The sequence below is a fragment of the Aricia agestis genome, chromosome 20 (assembly GCF_905147365.1).
Source record: "Aricia agestis chromosome 20, ilAriAges1.1, whole genome shotgun sequence".
Classification (NCBI taxonomy): Eukaryota; Metazoa; Arthropoda; class Insecta; order Lepidoptera; family Lycaenidae; genus Aricia; species Aricia agestis.
Window position 1 is genome coordinate 9,105,172 of NC_056425.1, and position 12,124 is coordinate 9,117,295.

Below are 12,124 nucleotides of genomic sequence, written 5' to 3' on the forward strand. Positions count from 1 at the left end.
GAAAACGCCGACATTTGAAACCTATAGAGGTGGCATGCTGTACGAAAGCGTAGTAGACGTGACCGTTTGTAGTCCGCCACTTCTTGAAAGGATAAGTGACTGGAAAGTTGACAGAAGTTTAACTTCCTCTGACCACAATGCTATAGCTTTCAAGATACGGCTCGATAAAGAGCTAGAACCAATTAAGCTAACGTCGACCCGAATCTATAATACCAAGAAAGCACGTTGGTCAGAATTTAGAACCCAGCTTAAGGACACATTGTTCCAAAAATCTATCACACCCCAAACAGTGTCGGAAATAAGTAACCCACAAGATTTGGAAGAGATCATAGCTATCTACATCAGTACCATCCACGATGTATGCGAAAGCACCATCCCAAGACTAAACAGAAAAAAACACAAAACAACACCACCCTGGTGGTCACCTACCCTAGAAGAGCTAAAAAAGGAAACTCTAAGAAAAAAGAGAAGAATTCGAAACGCTGCACCGAGCCGAAGGTCCTTTGTAATTGAGGATTATCTCAAAACAAAGGACGAGTACAACAGGGCAGCAGCAAATGCAGCCACAGAAAGTTGGAAAGAATTCTGCTCAACCCAAGACCGCGAGAGCATGTGGGATGGGATCTACAGAGTACTGAGGGGAACAGCGAAAAGGCAAGAACCGACGCTGCTTAGGGACAGCGTAGGAAATACGCTCAACCCACAGCAATCAGCGGACCTTCTCGCAAGCACATTTTACCCTGAGGACTCTGTCGAAACCGACCAAGAACACCATAAAAGGCTCAGAAACATCATGGTCAAGTCAGATCCGGAGAAAATTGAAGGCCTGTCTGACGACGATCCACCTTTCACGATGCCGGAGCTGGAATTGATCCTGCAAGGACAAAATCCAAAGAAAGCTCCAGGTCAGGATGGATTAACGGCAGACATATGCACAGCTGCTATAAAAAGTGATGGGAAGCTGTTCCTGGCAATAGCTAATAAATGCCTAGACTTAAAATACTTCCCAGAACAATGGAAAGCAGCCCATGTATGCATACTCCGGAAACCAGGCAAAGAGGACTACACCCATCCCAAGTCCTACAGACCAATCGGCCTGCTCTCGGTACTGGGTAAAATCATAGAGAAACTCTTCGTCACCAGATTACAATGGCGTCTCCTACCTACACTACATAAAAACCAGTATGGTTTCACACCCCAACGCGGAACCGAGGACGCCCTTTACGACCTAGTGGAACACATCAAAGCAGAAGTAAAAGCTAAAAAGATAGTGCTGATGATTTCACTGGACATAGAGGGTGCCTTCGATAATGCGTGGTGGCCAGCTCTAAATGTTCAACTAATAAAAAAGGGTTGCCCTAAAAACATCTACGGCCTTATTAGGTCGTACCTTCAAAACAGAAAGATCAGAGTGAATTATGCTGGAGCAACGAGCGAGAGAGGGACAACGAAAGGCTGTGTACAAGGTTCAATAGCAGGCCCGACGTTCTGGAACCTCATACTCGACTCGCTGCTGCAAACTCTTGCAAGAATGGGCATACATGTACAGGCCTTTGCGGATGATGTGGTGCTGGTTATCTCAGGTGATAACAGTCAAACCATTGAACAAATAGCTAATAACATCTTGGCAATTGTTTCGGAATGGGGGCTGGAAAACAAACTTCGTTTTGCACCGCAAAAGACCAACGCGATGTTAATAACAAATAAACGAAAATATGACACCCCCAACATTCACATGGCTGACGTTAGAATCCAATTAGTAAATGAGATCAAGCTATTGGGCCTAACTATAGACAACAAAATGACCTTCGCTGCGCACGTATCCAAAACCTGCAGGAAAGCAGCTGACATATACAAACAGCTGGCGTGTGCAGCGAGGATAAACTGGGGTTTAAACAAGGAGATAATCAGAACCATATATGTGTCAGTGGTCGAACCAATCGTGCTTTACGCAGCATGTGCGTGGGCCCCTGCGGTAGAAAAGTTGTATATAAAAAAACAACTGAATGCACTGCAAAGAGGTTTCGCCCAAAAAATCTGTAAGTCGTACCGTACGGTATCTCTGACCTCGGCACTAATCTTATCCGGCCTGCTGCCCCTAGACCTGAGAATCCAGGAAGCGGCAACCCTATTTAAAATAAAAAAAGGGTACTCACAAGAATACCTACCACCAAACAGGAAAGTGGAAGCTAAAGTGGGACCACTTCAAAACCCACATCCATCGCAACTCATCATAACTGAGTACGAATGCCTGGAAGACGTAAGCCCCACCGAGGAACACCAAATAACCGGCCCCCAAATATACACGGATGGAAGTAAAATAGAGGGGAAAACCGGAGCTGCTCTAACGTGGTGGAATAACGGCCGGGAAACCAGACACTCCACTTTCCACCTAGAACCGCACAATACAGTCTTCCAATCTGAGATCTATGCACTCTATAGAGCGATCCAATTGGCAAGGACATCAAAGGAAAGCTTAATTAACATCATGAGTGACTCCAGATCGTCACTAAACATGCTGAGAAATCCTTTGGTGACTCACCCACTTGCGATCGAAATGAAGAAAGACCTAAGAGCTATAACAGAGGAAGGCAGAAAAGTGCGGCTATTCTGGCTAAAAGCGCACGCGGGTACTCCAGGAAACGAAAGAGCGGATGAACTGGCAAAAAAGGCTGCACTTACCATAAACACGGCCTCAGATTACAACAGAGTGCCAATGTCCTATATACGGAGAAAAATAAGGGAGGGGACAACAGTTAAGTGGCAGGAAAGATACCAATCCTCCTCAACCGGATCGGTCACAAAAGTTTTTTTCCCCACTGTTAAAAAGGCGTGGGAAATACTAAGACACGTTACAATAACGCCTACACACGTGCAAGCCATGACCGGTCATGGAGGATTCGCAGCATACTTGTATCGTTTCCACCTTAAAGACAGCCCCTCCTGCATTTGTGACCCCGTAAAGGACGAGACAATATTCCACCTGCTCATTGAATGCCCAAGGTTTGGTAGTAACAGGTCTGACTTAGAAATACAACTGGAAATGGAGCTAAGTCAGGCAACCCTCCCTACCATCATGGAGGAAAAAGCCACCAGAGAACCGTTGATGGTATTCATTAGCAAAGTTGTCTCCAGTGCAGCCACAGCAAATGGCTCAACGTTATACACAGGCCACAACAAATTAAACTATACACCAAGGCGAGTAATAACAAACACATCAACACAACACACACGAAATCAAACACAACGCACACGATCACAAACCCCAACGTCCACACAGACACACTTCACATCAACCCACAGGCCAGGAGAAATACATGCGCCAACACAATCACAGGCACACACAGAAATACAACGGGCAGTTTCAACCGAAATTGTAACACAGCCGACCCTAGAGCAAACCCAACAATTACTAGCCCGCGGACAAAACGGGGAACCGAAAATTAAACTAAGGCCGATCCCTCTCTTTATGTCTAATCCAACCGAAACATTGGGTATAACATACAGCCGTCTTAGCACTCCCAACCACGTCAACATCTCACCGGGACTAGCAGCAATCCTAAACGGAAGTACATCAAAGACGAACATGAAAATGAGCAAATATTTAGCTCTCCCAACAACTACCTTCGCTGGCCAACCATGCAGAATACTGAAATCAGACACCAAAACGATAATAGTATTCGAATGGGATGCGCAAACAGCCTTTGAACGGGCATGTTCGTCTTTGAAGGAGTTGGGAGCAATGGGGATAAGACACAGTATCACCCCACGCATAATCAGCGTAGACGCCATGTCACTGGGACAGGACAAAGGCAGGGCTGCAAATTACTATGGAATAGTAAAAGCCTCAGAACATCATGAGATAATCGTCTACGAGAACAGAGGGGATGACCTAAGCTTCCTCAAAAAGAATCGTGATGATCAGCCAGCAACGTCCCAACCCAGCAATAAGGCGAACTCATCCTCCGCAAGTGAACGACTCCAAGCATCACGGGAGACCAAAAAAGAGGATGAGAAAGAGAGAAATAAAAATGAAATTAAGAAGTCTCTAAACTCAACGGCCAAATTAAAAGCGTTTGTGGGCTCCATCAAAAAAGTACTTCATCGTGAAAGAATGATCGAGGATAAAAACACCCTTTCTCGGATCAAGGCTTCGTCACAAACAAATCGGCAGGCTTTAGCAATGGAGGCTTTTTTGAGGGAACCATCTACACAAACACCGGCAAATAAAAACAAAAGATATAGGGCCGATCTCGGGCAAGTGCTCCCGCCAAAACTCAGACTGGCCCAGAGCCCCGAAGATCATATAATAAATGCCTTCCTCGAGTTCCAGGCGATAATAAGAGCAAATAAGACCATAAAGCTCTTGACCTGCAATAAGATCATGCAGGCCTATCAGCGGAAAAATCAAAAGCTGTTAGAAGTGAGACTCGAGGATGCAAAAGCTGCCATATACGACAATGTCACCTCCACAATAATTGCCGGGGCGATGACAGGGCAGTATATGGCGGCGTTAAGTGCCGACTGCGGATTCGTGGTTCTGGACGAGGATGAGACAAAACGCACGGGAACTCTCAAATTTATCACAAAATCTGAGGATCCAATAGTGGTAATAGCGGAATGTACCAGAATAATGCTGGAAGACAGGATACTAGAAATGGCAGAAGTCCTATCTGGGGACCCCGAATCCAGCATGGACTGGGATATATTCGCGAAACCTATCAACTACTCGTGGGTCAATGGGGTTCCTGGATGTGGGAAGACAACTTGGATCATTAATAACTTCAATGAGGAAACAGACGTTATAATAACAACGACAATCGAAGCAGCCGAGGATCTAAAGCAAAGGCTATCGCTACGAACTGGCAACAAAGTTAAAGATAAAGTTCGTACCATGGCCTCTTTGCTGGTAAATGGGACAAAAGAAACCTACAAAAGGTTGATAGTTGACGAGGCCCTCATGAACCATTTCGGCTCAATCGTCATGGCGAATCAGTTAACAGGCGCCAACGATGTTATCCTCATTGGAGATATTAACCAACTCCCGTTTATAGAGCGTGAAAACCTCTTTAAACTTAATTACACTCGTCCAAACCTGGTAACCAGCATCACCCAGGAGTTGTCTTGCACACACAGGAGCCCTATGGATGTGGCATACGCCTTAAGCATGGTCTATAATAACATCTATTCATCGAAGGAAATAGTGCGGTCCCTAAAGCTAATGAAGTATTCAGGAGCGAGAATACCTAAAACCAATCTAAATACCCTGTATCTTGTCCACACACAAGAGGAGAAAGCAGCCCTCACTAATACAGGCTATGGATCGGGAACGGACTCTCGCGTCCTCACAATCCATGAAGCTCAGGGATTAACGAGTCCCTCGGTGATCATCATACAGACCAAGTCCCGAAAGCTGGCAATCCATGACAGCGTTCCTCATGCAGTTGTAGCCATATCCCGGCACACTAACACCTGTGTCTATTACACTGACACTGATGGAGACGCTGTGGCAAGCTTCATAAAAAGAGCCACGGAGGTGTCAACCGAACACATAAGAGATTATAATATAAAAATGGCTATAAAAGACAGGAACGATAAAGTCCTAAGCCACATGGCGGGTAGATTCGACACAGAACGATGTCTTTTTAACAACCTAGAAACTCCACCCAGCTTGAGTGACCCCTCTCCACCAAGCCAATGTCACAACATCTAAAGGCAAAGGGTGGAGCAGCATAAAATCTAAGGAAATCGGAAAATGTCGGATCTACTGGCCGCCACACCGACTGGGACCTCACCGTTCAAAACATTAATATTATTATTATGCAATTTATAAAACAATAAATGTATATATTTATTTATTATATGTATAACATATTATACTCTATTCTATTAAATATACATATACACATATATATATATATATATATACAGTGTGTAACAAAAATAAGTGATAATACTTTAGGGTGTGTACGTGTTCCTTGTAGAGAGTTCACTGTGAAAGTAGCAGCTCTGAAAAACAAAAAAATTTTTTCACTTTTGTATGGGCAAGGGCCCGAGCGTCATGAGTTTCCCCATACAAAAGTGAAAAAAAATTTTGGTCTTTCAGCGCTGCTACTTTCACAGTGAACTCTCTACAAGGAACAGGTACACACCCTAAAGTATTATCACTTATTTTTGTTACACCCTGTATATAAAAAAAAAAAAAAAAAAAAAAAAGTGTCCATGGCGTGATGGACCACAATTAATTAAAATTCATAATATTATTTCAATTATCCTTGGTGCGAAAAATCTAAATAATAAAATAACAAAAAAAGGATATGGACGAACAGTCTATAGACGGCCCCAATTTTATAATAAAAAAAAAAAAAAAAAAAAAAAAACCCATTTTGTTTACAACCTAATATAAAATACTCGATGATGGCGAATTCGCGTGACCAAACTTATGTCACAACTCACAATTTTATATTCCGCCTTTTGAGCTTTATGAGGTAGGACATAAGGATCACTCACTGAAACTGTGCCAAAGCTTGCAAACTCTTTTCTTTTTGAAACACTTGGAATGACAATCATTATACATTAATCATTATATATTTTACCTACCGGCTACCAATAAGCAAATATTATGACGTTTATGATTTAGGTTCCAACTGGTACATGTAGTTTAAAGATCTGTAAGTTCTAGAAATACTTAATAAAATTTTATATGCTTACTCCCCAAATTATCGCGCTCCTATAAAACGGATGAACCGATTTTGAATAATATTGTATGTTATTAAGCTGACGTTATCCGATTAATTTTACAGAAGTTACAGACTGATCGATGTATTTATAACGTTGTATTTTTGTTTCAGGTCCATAGTTCCTCTGAAGTCGTCCAGTGCGACATCTTAAATCACAAGTAAGTCACAGACATATATATTACTTAACTATTCCTTCATTGTAGAAAATAGAAATTAATAATAATAATAATGTTTATTTGCAAGTACAAACATCCAGGTTTAATCCTACCTATTCGTTAAGGTTAATTCTACCGAAACTTTTATTTATTTAATGTACCGAAACTGATAATGCCTATAACCTTATAAAAATCAAACTTGCCAAAGCCTTGTAAATAAATCCATGTTATCATTTGCAAATTTTTGTCGTTTAAAACAACTATATCCAGATGAGTTTTTTAATTTTCCAGAACATAATTATTTATCTTTCCGAGAGTTCTGTTTTTTTGCTTTAATATTGTGATGGAGTTCTGTAAAAGTAGCTTTTTCGGTCTCGAAAATGTTTAATGGGGATTTTGCTGTTTAAAAATGTTTTTTGCTAAAAACTTGTGTTTGCTGGAAGAGCCTTTGAATTTACGGTAACATTTTGTTTACAATGAAAGTCTCAAAATGTTTGTGAACGTATTTATCATGATAAAATAATATTTTCGTCTCTTAAATTATGAACCTCTTACAACTAGAGCAAAAGCTAATTAATAATGTGACTACAGTAGGTTTCTTTTCATTTATTTTTTTATTTTAAGAGTCTATAATTTCGGCAAACAAGTGGCATTTAAGAGATCTTTTTGTTTTTTGAAAAAAGATTAATTATGATTTATATAGCTTACCCTACATCTTTTACGATATATGCGTAAACGTAGAGTGAAAAATGAAAAGAAGATAGAGTGGAAAAAAAAGATGTCCTAAATGTGAAATATAGAATCCTTCTAGCTTTCCCCGACTCCTATTTTAGCTAACCCGGTACTCTTTGTATGTTGCATTTGGGTACAGTTAACTTAACTTTAACTTAATGATAAGTAAATTTTTCTCTTTGTTAACAATGTCGTTTTTACAGTGCACCATATTTTATTCGATTTCCTCTTCATTATATTTTTTTTACAGTTTAATTAGTTTAATGAAGTCTGTAACTATTAACAAGGACTCTGTGAACTTACAACAGAAGTCAAAACAAAGCAGGCGTGAAGGCTTTGCATAGTTGTCAACTTGATATCGGATGCAGAGCAGCATCGCAGCGGGCTTAGCTGTCTAGACGGGGCGGGCACCACCAGGGGCGGACTTAGTGGGCAACTGACAGGGGCGGATTTACACTACACGTGAGACGGACGTGTAATGGGCTCCTGATCAAGCTAGAGATCGTACAGATTTCAGAATCGTCTGGGTTTTAGGAAATTATAAAGAATGGGATTGAACTCTTGCCAAAGTACTATCAGAGAAATTTGTTTATCTGTTATTTTATTTGTTTATCTGTCAAATGGACATGATAATATAACCCGATCGAATTACGTTGATCCGCCGTCTGTTAATAATCTAATAGTGCAATAATAAATAAATAGCTGTTTCCATCGGCGAATATCACAGACTTTTAAGTATATGGCGCTAATCAGAATTTTATACGTGGGAGAGTCATGCTTCGGCACGAATGAGCCGGCTCGACCGGATAAATACCACGTTCTCACAGAAAACCGGCGTGAAACAGCGCTTGCGCTGTGTTTCGCCGAGTGAGTGAGTTTACCGGAGGCCCAATCCCCTAACCCCTACCCTATTCCCTTCCCTTCCCTTTCCTACCCTCCCCTACCTCCCGGCCTTTTAAGAGGGAATAGGGTAACCTATTCCGTCTTAAAAGGCCGGCAACGCACTTGCAGCTCTTCTGATGCTGCGAGTGTCCATGGGCGAAGGAAGTTGCTTTCCATCAGGTGACCCGTTTGCTCGTTTGCCCCCTTATTTCATTAAAAAAATCAGTTTAACCCAAATTGGCTAAAAAAGTCAATAACAAGTTGCGTAACTTAGGTAATGTGCGCTCGTAAATTTGTATTCCCCACTTGAAGCGTGTGCATTCGAAATTCGAGTGTCGACGACGGTAGTTGCTTTCCATCAGGTGACACGTTTGCTCCATAATTAAAAAAAATCATAATTCAATTCAAGTCCATTTTAGGTTCACACAAAGGCCGTGACCGCGCGCGTTGTATGGTAATGTGCGCTCGTAAATTTGTATTCCCCACTTGAAGCGTGTGTATTCGAAATTCGAATTCGACGAATGCATCCGACACGGTTAGGGTTGGCGACTGAAAATATGAAAAAAAGTAACTTCGAAAATGACTGTGGATAAGAACGATTTTCTTATGTTCTGACCTTTTCTGGACCTAATTTGTGTAAAAATTGTTCATATAGTATACTAAGTACTAGATGACGCCCGCAACTCCGTTGCGCCAAAATTCGTTTATCGCGCGGGAACCGTACATTTTTCCGGAATAAAAAGTATTATTTGTCCTTTCTCGGGACTCAAAGTATCTTCATACCAAATTTCAGCAAAATCGATTCGGTCGTTTGGTCTTGAAGACAGAAGAGGTAACAGTCAGACACACTTTCGTATTTATAATATTACTAGATGACGCCCGCAACTCCGTTGCGCCAAAACTTGTTTTTCCCGCGGGAACTGTACATTTTTTCGGGATAAAAACTATCGTATGTCCTTTCCCGGGCTCAAAGTGTATCCATACCAAATTTAAAGTGGTAACAGACAGACAGACAGATACACAGACAGACACACTTTCGCATTTATAATATTAGTATGGAAGTATGGATATATTACTATACAGTACACTATGTAGTATAATTTTGACTATGACTCTTCCAAAAGGAAGGACTTTTTTACACGACTGAGACGTTAGCCATGTTAGCTAAGCTTTACTGCAGTCGGCTTAAAAAATCTAACGTCTAGTTCAGGCATTTTAATTGTTTAAAATTTAAAGCATTCTATAAATCCTTCTATTGGACTATTGTCTATGTAGTTACTCCTTTTATAAGAAGAAGGATCATCTTGCCTCAACCTCTAAACACATGTTTATAAGCTTTGTTTTGTCAACCCTAGAGCACTTTACGTTATGGGTCCAGTGCCCCGTAAATCACGGCGGGAAACGCTGACGGGGTTCAACACTTGCGAATTGTCCACTTTGTCCAGTTTACTGCAATACTGTTAACTGACTCTGAAAAAAAGAAGGAAACGTGTTTTGCCGATCCACGGAAAATTATAAGTAGGTACGACCATATTTTATATGTTGAATCCGTGGATTTTGTATCCGGATTTTGTATATTTAATGTAACCGCACCGAATCATTTTCTATCAAAAAGAGAGTCCAAAGGATTTCCTTCCGAGTTCCTCTCTCTTTTTTTATACATGGGCCAATTTTATTTTTACGCGCCCCCGGCGGATGGTGCACATTGGCTGAGGTATATGAGATGGGACTCTCTAGGCACGGGGCCCACTAATCCTCCTTATTGGCGGACTTGACGAACGATGAAAAATATAATCTTAACTATTCTGTATCTCAAGTCTCAACAGAGATGAAGAGGTCAATTTTTTCACGAACGCGACGTTGAAATATAGGGTTGTCGTTGTTACAAATTACGCATATGTGAGCACCGAGCAGAATTTTTCGCATCCGTACACATGAAAAGTCGGCCCAATATGTGGGTCAGGTATTGTAGGTGAGGTCGCGTTTCTTGTACGAAAATATACAGTGGGATAGTATTTTTGTATTGCATGTGTTGGCGCGATGACCTACAGCTAGACAAATACGAGCTAGCTAGCTAGACTGGACTAGGGCTGCGTTGGATCGAGAGGAGTAGAAGACTTTGGGGAAGGCCTTTGTCCAGCAGTGGGCAAAATAATATGAATTTTTGTGAATCGCCTCGTGATTTAGAGTTTTGTTCGTCTATGATCGCCAAAGATCGACCATTGTATGCAGTACAGGACCTATGCTATTTACAACTTTGCAATCCTGGTGGCAACCATTGGTTTATTTATAATGGTACAACGTTGGGATTCACATAATAACAGACTATTTGGTCTTGGCAAATTCGCGATGCTTAAAAATAATAATCTTCCTCTCATTGTTTTTCGTCTTTGGAAAAACCCAAATAAATAAGTAATTTTCAAGTAAAAATTAAATATCAATAGTGTTTTTTGAAAATATGAGAAAATCATAAAAAGTTCTTATTAAACATGATTCAACCATTCATTCATTTCTTTGAAATTTGACCAAAGTTTTTGAGGTAAATATTGAAACTTACCGTTAACTTGCCTTTGCAACGGGATTAAAAGATGAGTATCCAAAGCCTCTTATGACTAACTTACAACGAACTTTAAGCAACTCGCTAAGAGCTAGAGTCTTTAACTCTGCTTTAATCTAATTATTTATTATTATATGCGTTGGTTCACTATTTATGAATTGGAAACTAAACCAAAAAATGATAATGATAAACGAAAATACTTTTTCATCCGTAAAAATTTTATGAATACAAGATTGCTATGATTGAAAAATTTTGTAAATTGTCTATACTTAAATAATTCTGTAACCTCATGCTATTTTGCAATTCCTCTCAAATCAATTCAGAAAATGATTTGTCAAAACTGTCAAACTGACGAATGTCAGTACGAATTGTGCGAAGTACTAGACAAAATATTATGAATTGCAAGCAGAGTGACCATTTTGCGATTTTTTGAAAAATGAATCATAATATGTATCATAATAAAATTCTCCAAAGCGACCATTTTTGCCCCGTAGATAATAAGAAAGCTGGTGCCAGCTACTGGATTCTGGGCTAGATTAAAATTTGTTCACAGCTTGCTAGTCATATTCAAATTACTAATTAGTACAGTCCTGACGATGAGGCGTTTTCGGCATCTAGAACTGCCCCGGGGCAGGGCGGGCCGAATGGATACGAAAATAGCCGAAGTTTAAATAATTGTTACCTAGACTACGTAAACACTAGTACTAAGTCCAAGTGCTTCGTGGATCATCGGTTTTGTTTGGCTATTTCCGTATCTATTCAGCCTGCTATGCCTGCCCTGCCCCGGGGCAGTTCTAGATGCCGAAAACACTAATGGTTATTTCAGTAAGAAGATAAAAAAAGAGGCATTTTTCACGGAACACGAAACAAAATGCAAACTACGATTACGGTTTCCACGAACTTTTAAACGAAGTTCCTAGAACTTTCCAATTTCCAAATACATGTAGGTCAGCCGAATACATCGGTCCAGTCTTTTTGTACAAAGGGCTAGGGAGCTTTTAATCATCGGCCGAAAGTTTCAGCAACATGGTCCAATTTGTTACAATAAAACTAAAACG

General features: G+C 40.6%; 1 protein-coding gene across 4 annotated transcripts in view; it reads left to right on the forward strand.

Moving 5' to 3' along the window:
* The window catches only part of LOC121737464 (dystroglycan), a 114,348-nt gene that overhangs the window by 36,548 nt on the left and 65,676 nt on the right, over window positions 1–12,124 (forward strand). For all 4 annotated transcript variants that reach the window (XR_006037138.1, XM_042129141.1, XM_042129143.1 and 1 more), the window contains exon 2: window positions 6,852–6,898. The gene's annotated coding sequence lies outside the window, so the exon portion shown is untranslated. The remainder of the gene's footprint in view (window positions 1–6,851; window positions 6,899–12,124) is intronic.